General features: G+C 35.8%; 1 pseudogene; it reads left to right on the top strand.

Moving 5' to 3' along the window:
* Positions 1-12,663: 12,663 nt before the first annotated feature.
* LOC119506844 lies at positions 12,664-13,989 on the top strand (annotated as a pseudogene).
* The last annotated feature ends 593 nt before the right edge of the window (positions 13,990-14,582 follow it).

Below are 14,582 nucleotides of genomic sequence, written 5' to 3'. Positions count from 1 at the left end.
AAAGATACCATTTTCAATAGCAACTAAAAAAATCAAGTACCTAGGAATCAACTTAACCAAAGATGTAAAAGACCTATACAAAGAAAACTACATAACTCTACTAAAAGAAATAGAAGGGGACCTTAAAAGATGGAAAAATATTCCATGTTCATGGATAGGAAGGCTAAATGTCATTAAGATGTCAATTCTACCCAAACTCATCTACAGATTCAATGCAATCCCAATCAAAATTCCAACAACCTACTTTGCAGACTTGGAAAGCTAGTTATCAAATTTATTTGGAAAGGGAAGATGCCTCGAATTGCTAAAGACACTCTAAAAAAGAAAAACGAAGTGGGAGGACTTACACTCCCTGACTTTGAAGCTTATTATAAAGCCACAGTTGCCAAAACAGCATGGTACTGGCACAAAGATAGACGTATAGATCAATGGAATCGAATTGAGAATTCAGAGATAGACCCTCAGATCTATGGCCGACTGATCTTTGATAAGGCCCCCAAAGTCACCGAACTGAGCCATAATGGTCTTTTCAACAAATGGGGCTGGGAGAGTTGGATATCCATATCCAAAAGAATGAAAGAGGACCCCTACCTCACCCCCTACACAAAAATTAACTCAAAATGGACCAAAGATCTCAATATAAAAGAAAGTACCATAAAACTCCTAGAAGATAATGTAGGAAAACATCTTCAAGACCTTGTATTAGGAGGCCACTTCCTAGACTTTACACCCAAAGCACAAGCAACAAAAGAGAAAATAGATAAATGGGAACTCCTCAAGCTTAGAAGTTTCTGCACCTCAAAGGAATTTCTCAAAAAGGTAAAGAGGCAGCCAACTCAATGGGAAAAAATTTTTGGAAACCATGTATCTGACAAAAGACTGATATCTTGCATATACAAAGAAATCCTACAACTCAATGACAATAGTACAGACAGCCCAATTATAAAATGGGCAAAAGATATGAAAAGACAGTTCTCTGAAGAGGAAATACAAATGGCCAAGAAACACATGAAAAAATGTTCAGCTTCACTAGCTATTAGAGAGATGCAAATTAAGACCACAATGAGATACCATTTAACACCGGTTAGAATGGCTGCCATTAAACAAACAGGAAACTACAAATGCTGGAGGGGATGTGGAGAAATTAGAACACTTATTCATTGTTGGTGGGACTATATAATGGTTCAGCCACTCTGGAAGTCAGTCTGGCAGTTCCTTAGAAAACTAGATATAGAGCTACCATTCGATCCAGCGATTGCACTTCTCGGTATATACCCGGAAGATCGGAAAGCAGTGACACGAACAGATATCTGCATGCCAATGTTCATAGCAGCATTATTCACAATTGCCAAGAGATGGAAACAACCCAAATGTCCTTCAACAGATGAGTGGATAAATAAAATGTGGTATATACACACGATGGAATACTACGCGGCAGTAAGAAGGAACGATCTGGTGAAACATATGACAACCTGGATGAACCTTGAAGACATAATGCTGAGCGAAATAAGCCAGGCACAAAAAGAGAAATATTATATGCTACCACTAATGTGAACTTTGAAAAATGTAAAACAAATGGTTTATAATGTAGAATGTAGGGGAACTAGCAGTAGAGAGCAATTAAGGAAGGGGGAACAATAATCCAAGAACAACAGATAAGCTATTTAACGTTCTGGGGATGCCCAGAAATGACTATGGTCTGTTAATTTCTGATGGATGTAGTATGAACAAGTTCACTGAAATGTTGCTATATTATGTAACTTTCTTGGGGTAAAGTAGGAACATGTTGGAAGTTAAGCAGTTATCTTAGGTTAGTTGTCTTTTTCTTACTCCCTTGTTATGGTCTCTTTGAAATGTTCTTTTATTGTATGTTTGTTTTCTTTTTAACTTTTTTTTTCATACAGTTGATTTAAAAAAGAAGGGAAAGTTAAAAAAAAAAAAAAAAAAAAAAGACAAGCAAGGAAAAAAAAAAAAGATGTAGTGCCCCCTTGAGGAGCCTGTGGAGAATGCAGGGGTATTCGCCTACCCCACCTCCATGGTTGCTAACATGACCACAGGCATAGGGGACTGGTGGTTTGATGGGTTGAGCCCTCTACCATAAGTTTTACCCTTGGGAAGACGGTTGCTGCAAAGGAGAGGCTAGGCCTCCCTATATTTGTGCCTAAGAGTCTCCTCCTGAATGCCTCTTTGTTGCTCAGATGTGGCCCTCTCTCTCTGGCTAAGCCAACTTGAAAGGTGAAATCACTGCCCTCCCCCCTACGTGGGACCAGACACCCAGGGGAGTGAATCTCCCTGGCAACGTGGAATATGACTCCCGGAGAGGAATGTAGACCCGGCATCGTGGGATGGAGAACATCTTCTTGACCAAAAGGGGGATGTGAAAGGAAATGAAATAAGCTTCAGTGGCAGAGAGATTCCAAAACGAGCCGAGAGATCACTCTGGTGGGCACTCTTACGCACACTTTAGACAACCTTTTTTAGGTTCTAAAGAATTGGGGTAGCTGGTGGTGGATACCTGAAACTATTAAACTACAACCCAGAACCCATGAATCTCGAAGACAGTTGTATAAAAATGTAGCTTATGAGGGGTGACAATGGGATTGGGAATGCCATAAGGACCAAACTCCACTTTGTCTAGTTTATGGATGGATGTGTAGAAAAGTAGGGGAAGGAAACAAACAGACAAAGGTACCCAGTGTTCTTTTTTACTTCAATTGCTCTTTTTCACTTTAATTATTATTCTTGTTATTTTTGTGTGTGTGCTAATGAAGGTGTCAGGGATTGATTTAGGTGATGAATGTACAACTATGTAATGGTACTGTAAACAATCGAAAGTACGATTTGTTTTGTATGACTGCGTGGTATGTGAATATATCTCAATAAAATGATGATTAAAAAAAAAAAAAAAGCAACCCTTTTTAGAGGGAAAAGTACTTTTTCACACCTGTAAAATCTCACAGTTCCTCTGGGCTTTTTTTTTTTTTTTTTTTCTAATGATCAGATTTATTATTTTAAGGTAAGAGTAACTACAGACACTCCATCTGTAATTTTTGTCTACTTGCTTGTAAATTAAAATAAACTTTATTCTTAAAGCAGATTGCTGCTTTGGAATTACTTGAATATTGTTCAACCATATTGGTTTGCAGGATACTCTGTCTTCTTATCAACCCCATCTTTGTACAGTATTTCTGTCTTATGTTAATATCAATTACAAACAAACAAACAAACAAAAAAAAAAAGCAAATGACCATGGCTGTGTTCCAGTTATATATTTTTTAAAAATAGATAGCAGGCTGAATTTTGCCTACAGAATATAGTTAACCAACTTCTTCTTAGATGGAATCTTTTAAAATCTAATTTACATCATTATATTATTAATTTATCTATTCTTTCATAGGTGAAAAAGGAAAAGGGGGAAGGCAGGATCAGGGACAATCAAATAGTACAGGAAAAGTTGTGTGGTAGAATAAGTAAAAGGCTTATCAGAGATCTGAGAACTGTGGGAGACTTAAAGGGAATAAATTTATAGAAAAGAAATTTGTCTGTTTCTATTCCCATGTGTATAAACGGATGAAAAAAAATCTATAACTTCGATTAGTCTTTTCCTCATATGAGAGAAATGGCTCATGCTTGAACCACTGGAAATTTTTAGGGGGAAAAAGGGCTATGTGACCTTTCAGTGCCAAGCCGCATGCTACACAGGCATAATATATTCACTCCCTGTTCTCTGTGGGCACTGAGCTAGGTAGAGTAAGTCCTTGTTCAAGAATCTGGGCAACTACTTTATTTCCTTGTGCTGCATGTTCCTCACCTGTAACATGAAAAGACCTCTATAAATGAAAAGTAAAAGGCCTTCAAGTTTAAAATCCTGTTAAATAGCAACCCATTTCTCACCTGCTTGTCATCAGAGATCACAGTAGAAGGTCTCTGGACCTATTGTCTTTGCAATAGCAAATGTGATTTAAAAAAAATTCCTTATGTGGAATGCTGCCATTTCACCAATCCCAGAATGCTTACTTATCTCCATTCTTATAATGTTTCCATTGTTTAACTGTCTTTTTTGTTGTTGTTGCCAATGAAAAGCCATACAGAATTCATTCTAGCTTCTCAATTATGTAAAATAAGTTTTTAAGTAAAGCAACTGGGAAACTTTTTTTCTTCTTTCCTACAAAACACCCTGTGAACGAAAATTACATATTTTTCTTTTTAGTTTTCCTCTTTGCTGAACTACTTTTTGAATCTGTGGAAGAACATCAACAAAGGAGGCAGTCCTTGAAGCAAAACAATTGACAAACAGCTCCTCTAAGCAGCTGACAAAGCCCCTGTTGTGCCATTGCCTGGCAGTTAGAAACATTAATGAGAAGAAAATAAAGAGCCAAATAATTGACTTTTTAAGAAACTAATCCCTTGAAAATTATGAAGAAGTTGTGGCATCATATGTGGTACAAATAATAGGTCAACATTGTCAAAACATTAATGACTAAAACCCATTCTCTAATCACTATGTCCTCAATTTTCAGGCTTCAAAGTGTAGGTAAGATATTCACCAAACTTTATAAAGGCAATTTTTTTAAAAGGGATAAAAATAAAAGGAAGACAGATTAAAATATTAAATGTGCACTAATAAGAGCACTCCTCTTCCTGACCATTTCTTCAATTATACGGATATCCTATTTGTGAAAAATAAATATCACAGACACCCACAAACTGTAATTTTTCCTACTATTATTTTCTTAATATAAACTTTCTTTTTGAATTAATTAAAAATGCTAATGCATGCAACATTGTGGTTAAAATTTAATTACATTTATAAATTTCAAGTGGAAGAAAAATGTTATTGATAGAATGCACTCTACTAAACCCATACCTGGAATGAAAATACCAATCCTTTCCATTTTCAGATGCTGTAAGATAAACTTTCCCTAAGTAATACATGGATAAACTGAAGATCACTTTTCAGACATTCTTGATGATGCTGGAAAGAGCACAAAAATTGGCTGTAGAAAACCTTGGTTCAAATTCTGGTGCTGCCCCATACAAATCATCCACTTTGTAAAAGTCATATAACATATGCTAGCTCTAAGGTTGGACTAACCATCTGCCCAACATACTTAACTGTTGCTTTGAAGTTCAAAGCAGATCATGCGCATGGAAGAGTTTTGAAAATGGTAAAATGCTATGATATTGGAAACTTTTCAGAAGCGTGGAGAAACAGAAAACATAACTAATTAATTGAGAATCAGAAAAACTGAACTAGGTGCTAGTAATGATTCTGCCTCATTAGTCAGGTGACATTGGATGAGTTATTCCCTCTGGATCTTAGATTTTCTGTTTGGAAAACAAGAAAGTTTCTATAGATGGTCCCTTTGCCCCTTTGGACTCTAACTCCTATTATTTATATCCCAAAAAAATCATTTTCCAGGGCCTGGTTTCTCTTGCCAGTGTGTCTTCTCTCTGAATGAATTCTACTCTTGATGTTTAGCTATTATGTTATAGACAAATGAACTCTAGTCTCTACCTCCAGTTTCAACTTCTTTCCAAACGTCAGAAAATTTTCCCTGCATATGCCAAAAGTACATTAAATTCTACATGTAAAAAAATTAAAGAATATTCTCCTCCCATTTCTCAGAAATCAAACAAACAAAAATATTCTTATGATCCCTTATTCAACTGGTGTCACAAAAAGACATCTTAGTACCTTGGTTTAAAAAAAAAAAGATAGAGAATATATACATTTAATTATTGAGAAATCAAAGATTATGTATCTGTACTGTGTATGCATATACATATGTATACGCATATATGCATGTATATCACACCAACATGTGTGTTTGAGGTGTGTGTCCTTTGTTTTGTATAAGGTAAAAGTTACAATATTTGAAAATCAGTCTTTCTCTCACATTTACCACTGTCCTAACTCAGAAGCTCATGGTGTCTTTCCTGAATCACCATCACAGTTTTTGATCAGGCTTTTTGTTTTCCACATCACCAATAAAATATTTTCTTTGAAAGAGGAGTGAGAACATGATGGTGCTCTGCATAACATCACACACAGTATAGACCCAACCTCCACAGAATGCCACACAAACACTCCTTTACCTTCTCACTGTGTTCTCCCAAATTTTATCTCTCACTGTGCCCACCTCCAAATTCCATTATTCTATCACTCATATACTTGGATTTTGTGTGTGTGTGTGTGTCGGGGGGGCGGAGGGTATTTATATAGGCTGGAAATGCCTTTCTTATATTTTTTGATGGCCTTATATTCATTTCTCCCCCTAAGACTTAGTTCAAGTATTATGTTAACCAGGACCCTCAGATTGCATTATATGCGCCTCTTCTGGGCCCCAAAGTACTGCATCATTATATTTCCTATACAATATTTAACTTTTTCATTTTAAGCATCCTTTACTTCCAAACTGCTATCACCATTTTACTCCCTGATTTTAATATTCTCAAGGGAAGGGGCCATACATCAGCCCCTATCTCTGGCATTTTGTAAAATATTAGTGGTATAGTATTGAACTGAATGGAGTTTAGATAGTCAAGTTTACTAAAACTCTGGGTTATCCTACATCTTGTCAGTGTCTGATGAAAATTATAAACTGAGAATTGTCCTAGGTTTAGAATGGGTATCCCCAAGGTAACTGGTAGTCTCCTAAAACCTGCTTATGATCAAACTCAACATTCCAACCAACCCCTTTGTCTTAGTTTTCCTGAGCTGCTACAAAAAATACAACACAATGGGCTGGATTAAACAACAAGCATTCATTGTCTTATGGTTTTGAAAGTTAGAAAACCAAAACCAACATGTTGGTAGACAAAAATATCTTGAGAATGAAAAATGAAGTTGGAAGACTCAATTCCTGATTTTAAAATATATTACAAAGCTACAGTGCTCAAAACAACATGGTACTGGCATAAGGATGGATATATTGCCCAATGGAATAGAATTGAAAGTTCAGAAATAGACTTTTACATCTATGTTCAATTGATTTTTGACAAAGTGTCCAAATCCACCCAACTGGGACAGAATACTATCTTTAACAAATAGTGCTGGGAGAACTGGATATCCATATGAATGAAAGACGACCCATATCTCACACCTTACACAAAAAATTAACTCAAAATGGATCAAAGAACTAAACATTAGAGCTAGGACCATAAAATTCTTAGAAGTATATGTAGGGAAGCATCTCAAAGATCTTGTGGTAGGAGGTGGTTTCTTAGACCTTACACTCAAAGCACAAACAATGAAAGAAGAAAAAGATAAATGGGATCTCCTCAGAATTGAATACTTTTGTGTTTCAAAGGACTTTGGCAACAAAGTGAAAAGGCATTATACTCGATGAGAGAAAATATTTGGAAACTTGGAAACCACTCATCAGATAAGTGTTTAATATCCAAAATATATAAAAATCCTATAACTCAACAATAAAAAGGTAAAACCCAATTTAAAAATGGGGAAAAGACATGGATAGATACTTTTCCAAAGAGGAAATACAAATAGCTAAAAAGCACATGAAAAGATCCTTAATATCACTAGCTATTAGGGAAATGCAATTCAAGACAACAATGAAATATCATTTCACACCTACTGGAACGGCCACTATACACAACAAAATCAACAAAAAAAAACAGAAACTACATGTGCTGGAAAGGATGTGGTGAAATAGAACACATTAACTGTTAGTGGGAATGTAGAATGGTGCAGCCACTTCAGAAGGCAGTTTGGCTCTTCTTCAGGAAGCTAAGTATAGAATTGTCAAATGATCTGGCAATCCTTTACTATCTATTTATGAGAAGAGCTGAAAGCAGGGATGCAAAAGACGTTTTCACACTGACATTCATAGCAGCCTTATTCATGATTGCCAAAAGATGGAAACAGCCTAAGTATCCATCAAATGATGAGTGGATAAACAAAATGTCATATATACATATGATGAAATATTATGCAGCTTTAAGAAGGATTGAAGTCCTGATGCATGCAACAACATGGATGAACCTTGAGGACATTATGTTGAGTGAAATAAGCCAGACACAAAAGGACAAGTATTTTATGACCGCACTGATAAAAACTAAATATAATGAACAAATTCTGGGAAAATCTAGGGTATACGTTCCCAGGAGATAGAAAGTGTAGAGAATGGGCAGATGATGCTTAAGGTGTACAGAATGTTTAATAAGGTTGATTGTAAATATTCAGAAATGGATAGAGATGATAGCACAATACTGCAAGTGTAATTAACAGTGCTGAGTGTGAATATGGCTGAAAGGGGAATTCTAGGGGCATGTATGTCACCAGAAGGAAAGCTAGAGGATAAATCGTGGGACTATATAACATAGTGAATCCTGTTGTGGACAAAGACTGTAGTTAATAGTATGAATATAAGAAAGTTCTTACATGAACTAGGACAAATGTACATCACTATTACAAGGAGTTAATAATAGGGTGGTATATGGGAAAAATACAATTAATGCACACTAAGGACTGTAGTTAACAGTAACATTGTAATATTCTTTCATCAATTTTAATAAAGGTACTATACCAAAGCTAAGTGTCAATAACAGGGGAACTTAAGGGGTACGGGAATTTTTATTTTTGGAGCAATGAGAATGTTCTCAAATTGACTGTGGTGATGAATGCATAACTATGTGATTATACCAAGATCCATCGATTGTACACTTTAGATGAATGGTATAGTGTGAGAATAAAAGTGTCAAAAAAAAGGTTTACAGATGGATACACACACACTAATACACACACACACACACACACACACACTCACACACAAAGATGTTGGCAGGATGTGATTTCTCTGAGTTAGTAGCTTTCTGGTGATGGGGGGCCTCTGTTACATGGTGATGTCCTTGGCCTCCTCCTGTGGCTTTCTCTGACTTCTGGTTTCTTTAAATAAGGTCTGCAGTATTACAGATCAAGGTCCACCCTCATTCAGTTTGGCTACACCTAAATAAGATCTTCAAAGATCCTAGTCACAAATGAATCTACACTCTGACTCACCTTAATATATTCAAAGATACTGTTTATGAATTGGTTCACAAGCACAGGAACACAGATTAAGACTTAAAAATGTATTTTGTAGAGCACATGATTCAATCCCCAACACCCCTTAACCTACCAACTATATCCACCTCAATATGACCCTACAGAAGCCATACCCAAAACCAAATCTGCTGGTGAGGAAGCTAAGCTCCTTAAAAGCAGGGCTATAGCTTTACCTTTGTATCCATTTCACACGTAACACATCACTTAGCGTTGCTCTTAATGAGAGTTGCCCACAACAAGAATGAAGGAAACAAGACTGTAAGGAACTTCACAAAGTAGGCCAGAGCAAAGGCTTATAGAGGATAGTGGGGAAAACCCAATTAAATGGAGAAAAAAATTCATTAGTCAATAGGGGGAAGAAATGATAAGTCAATAAATAATTTTAAAAAAAGTCAAGTCTCAACAGCAAACCTTGGCATTGCCTTAACAGATACTTTCCAGTAAGAAGGATTCTTAGCTCTGGACCTTCTACATCAATGTACCATTACAGATATTTTTATCATTTAATTCTACTTTCTAACCAAACAGGGGATCTTTAAATATTTAAAAACAGTATAGCTTGGGCACTAACCCATGAATGCTACACTCAATGTAAATTTAAACTTGCTATAAATAACAGATATGGCCACACCTGTGGATTCTGGTTGGACATCAACTTTGTTACCAAACAACTATTTTCATTCAATATCATCCCACATGCTACTTCCTCTTGGGATAGATTGATTAACACCACGGACTTCCAGAATTCTTTTCACTACAATAGGAATTTTGCTGAGTTACATAAAAATTGGAAAATTTTCTGAGAAAAGTACCAGGGCAGATAGGCCGATTTCATGTGTAGCCAATATCAACTTCCTTAGGCTACAAGTTTCAAGAACAGAACTTGTACCTTGACACGTTCATCAAGCTAATAAATCCCCTACTGAAAGGCCTTTCGGGAGACAGAAAGTTTGTTCAGTTTCTTTGCTATGACCATAGTAGGGATGCAATTATTCAGAACATATTTGTTGAATTGGATTCTAACTAGGAGGAAAGAGTTATCAACAAAAATTTCTTTGTATAAGAAGTACCATCATGATAATAAGTCAGGAATGTATGCTCCATTTATATACAGTTTGAAGTTTCACTCAAACCTAAAAATGTTGCCTTAACTTTCATACTCATTATGACTCCTATATGTCATGGAAATAGAATGAAGATCTATCCATCTTATCCACAATATATGAGTCTCTTATTTTCATTAGGCACTTAGCACAGACACTTAGTAAAGCAGGGATGGAAATAGTAATAAGTAAAGAGACAGTCAGAGACACCTGAAGTGTCTGTCAGATTACAATTTACTTCAGATTCTGAGAGCATCTTCCCCTCTAATTCCATGATTCAATTACAAAAACTTGAAGTTACCTCAATCTCAAGAGACTGTATGACACACAAAGCCTAAAATATATAATAGGTGGCCCTTTACAAAAAAGTTTGCCAATCTTTATTCTATTTAATAAACACTATAATGCTTTTAAAATTTAATATAGAATTTTAGGAATACAGATATTCTTTTGAGTCAGTTTTAGATGATTTTGATCCTTTATTTAGTATTTTAAAACATTTTAATATTTATCAACTTTTTCTACATAGTCACTACAGTTTTCACATATTTATATATTGTGTTACAATGCACCCAATACCACTTTCAAATATATTTGTGTCATGCTATTTTTGTATGTAAATGATGTTATAAGAGAGAAACCTCAGTGTTCATTAGTCCTGCGTATAGATGATTTTTTCTACTTCACAGAAACAAATGACCAAGAACAATAATAACCACAAATTATAAAATAGTAATTCAGAAGTACAGAATTCTTCATTGTTTACCATATGTCTATTCTAAAAGGAATCCACTGAAGAATTCAGTCGTGGCGCTAGTGGAAGAACTGTAACATCTTTATTTTTCAAAACATTGAAAAATGAAGTTTTTAAAATCACAATAAATTTTCAGATCTGAATTTTTACAGTTTATTTAACTTTTTAAATGTGTAAAAATTACCTATATACCATTAGAGTAGCTGGATTTCTCTTACTAAACGAAGAATATTTATTCCTTAAAGTACCCTTTTATATTAAAGGGGTTCAAAGGATCTGAAGATTTGTTGTCAAAACCAGGTACAACTTTTACCTCTTTCCTTGTTGCTGAATATTGACCAGACTTCTGCATGCCTCTTATTAACACATCTGGTTAATACTCTTTCATGAACAGCCTTAATTTCAACAGATCTTCTTCAATAAGTTAGAAAATTATGAAAAAATATATAAATGACATGAAATTTCAGAAGCCATATTTTTCATTTTAAAGTAAAATTATAATATAAAAAGGTAAATCATATAATATTATTAGGAAGAAAGTTCTAAGCATGTATTTAAATTTTTCAATGTTGTGGGAAATCTAGTGCTGTAATAACTTATAAGCATGATTAAAGAAAAGAACAAATAAATCTGACTTAATTTAATTACTATATTTTAGTTATTAATCAATGTGAAATAACTGTACTTTAATCTTTGTTTATTTGACATGTGTTGTGGCTTTGTGCTTTGCATAATACAAAAGTATGCTGGATCTATACTCCTCGGGTCAGAATCTAAAGGTTTTAAGTCACTGAACAGATTTCGTGTTGTAATGAATGACTCTTCTTTTGGTGGAATTTTTCTTAAATAACAGTTTGTTAATTTCTCTTGTTAAACATTTGGTTACTGAAAAAAAATGACTCTCATGAAAGTCACTGTTGTGGAAAGCCACTCTTATGATAGTTGAGGGTATTCTCAGTTATATCTGAAGGAAAAAAGAAAACATAGGAATTACTAGACTCAAAATGGTGATTTTGTGTATTAGAGTGAAAACATGAAATTTATTTGAACTGTTGCTATGCTTGCTTTTGTGTATGGGGCAGACAATGCTTTTTCAGAGATGAATATAGAATTAATTAAGGGTAAGAATAAATATTTGGGACTTCATGGACAATACAACAAGACAAAAAATGAAAACAAAAACACCCAAAGAATAGCTGAACATGCTAGGCAACTCTACTCACAGTAGAGTATAAAGCTCTCTATATAATATGATATGACTGTGAGCAGGCCTTTTTCTTTTGTACTAGCTTTGCTTTTGCTGAACCCATTTGAATTCAGTCATTCAAAAGAGGTAAAAAATTTGGAAAACTTTTGAATATTTATGTGCAAAAAATTCCAACACTGAGGAAATACTTAAGAGATTTACCAGAAGACATTTTGTCCAGAAGAAGTTGATGATCTATGGCCTTGCTATTATAGAAGGAAAACAGCTTGATAAACTGAGCTTCTTGCAGCTTAAGAAGTGATATTACCAGACTGAAGTTTGTTGACTACAGTCCTAGACTTACTTAGTACATGGATAAGATTTAAAACCCTTTACAGTTGCCTACCTGACGGAGAGAGCGAGAGCGAGAGTGAGAGGAGAAAGCCTAAGGAAACAACTGAACAGTCTCTGTTGTTCTCTAAAGGAAATAACACAGAATTGCAAAGAAAGAAGAAACAAACAGTTCTATCTTCAACTAGCAACACATGCCAGGATGTCCAAAAAGCTCAGCCGCCATCTACAGTGAAAAATCCCAGAAGATTACTACTGTGTGAAACACCTGGAACCACCACAGCTATTCTGTACTGATGACCAAATCACACTCTGTGTCAGGTGTTTCCTGTCCCAAGGACACAAGGATCACATGGTGTATGGAGTAGAAGAGACTGCTGTGAATTACAAGAAGTTATTCCATGAAATACTGAACACATTGAAAGAGAAACTTGAAGTAGCTAAAAACATATTGGCCGATGAGCAAGAAAGAATGGTGATGATTCAGGGAGAGGAGCAGAATTTTAAAGAGATGATGGCATTTGAATATAGGATAAGATTCCAGTTGTTGAATGAAAAGAATGAGATGCACCTCTTGAGACTGCAAGGATGTGTATTCAACCTGGATATGAGAGAAGCCCGTCTGAATCAACTGATTGTGTTTTCCAGAGAGCTAGAGGAGAAGTTCCAGGAGACGCTACAGAGACTAAACAGTTTGGGAAGAGAAAACATGAATAAACTGAAGGAGAATGAAATCAAGGTCTCTGAACAAATCTGCTGCTTCCAAAGGATCACCACAGAGCTAGAGAAGTGTGGGCAATCTGCCTTAGCACTGCTCCAGAATGCAAGATATTCTTTGGAAAGGAGTGAGTCACTACTGCTTCAGTGTCTAGAGCCTGCCAATATCACAGACCTGAGTTTTTGCCAAATAACAGGAATGAGTGAAATGCTAAGAGCATTCCAAAGACAAGTAACTTTGGATCCTGAAACAGCTCATCCCTTTCTAATTTTATCTGAGGACCTGAGAATTGTGAGATTTGGAAGTGTCCTTCAGGACGTACCTGACAACCCAAAGAGATTTGACTTCAGTGCCATTGTGTTGGGTGTGGAGAGCTTCACCTCAGGGAGGCATTACTGGGAGGTGGTTGTAGAAAAGACTACCAAGTGGCAATTGGGCATTTATAAGGACTCTGCCAGCCAAAAGGGTAACAGACCCAATGCTTTTGGAGATAAATTACTCACAGGATCTGTCATGGGGAGTGATTTTATCTTCCGGGTCTTTCTTCCTTTAAAAAAGGTTTCCCTGAGAGAGCAATTGCACAAAGTTGGAGTTTTCCTAGACGACGAATATGAGCAAATATCATTCTACAATGTGACAGAGACATCTCTCATTTACAATTTCTCTTACCCTACCTTCAAAGGAGCTCTCAGGCCTATATTTTCTCTTTGTATCACAAATGAAAGCGTGAATTCAGACTGCCTCACCATCTGTGCCCCTCATGCTCCTTCTTGTGGTGTTACTGTCAACTCTCAAACTTCCTTGGTGTGAAATCCAAGGCCTTAGAGGGGCCAGAAAGTTAAGAGCATGACTTTTTAAAAGCATTTCTATAAGACTTGAGTTGGGACCTACTTCAATACCCCAGCGCCTTTGCATTCCTGTGGCTTTCAACCCCCATTTAGTGGAAGAGGTTGCATTTAAACTGGTTCATGAATAACTAAAGGGTTCTACACTGATTAAAATAGCAAATGCATATGCAATACAGGATTGTGAAATTCGAATGGAAACGTAATCTGGCTTCAGATAAACTGGAATCCTTTGGTTTAGGTTTAAGACTCTAGACATAGTTCTTAAACATTCACAAAATTCATTTATTAGCTCTAGGAGCTTTACTGTGGATTTTTCATAAGGAACATGTCATCTGCAAATAGGGAAAATTTTACTTCTTCTTTTCCAGTTTGGATGCCTTTTATTTCTTTTTCTTGCCTAACTGCTCTGACAAGAACTTCCAGTACACTGTTGAGTAACAGTGGTGACAGTGGGCATCTTTGTCTTGTTCCTGATCTTAGAGAGAAACTTTCAGTCTTTCACCATTAAGTAGGATGTTAGCTATGAGTCTTTCATATATGCCCTTCATCATGTAG

Source organism: Choloepus didactylus, chromosome 12 (assembly GCF_015220235.1).
Source record: "Choloepus didactylus isolate mChoDid1 chromosome 12, mChoDid1.pri, whole genome shotgun sequence".
Taxonomy (NCBI): domain Eukaryota; kingdom Metazoa; phylum Chordata; class Mammalia; order Pilosa; family Megalonychidae; genus Choloepus; species Choloepus didactylus.
Note: the sequence above shows the minus strand (reverse complement) of the source record. Positions and strands in the feature narration are given on the sequence as shown.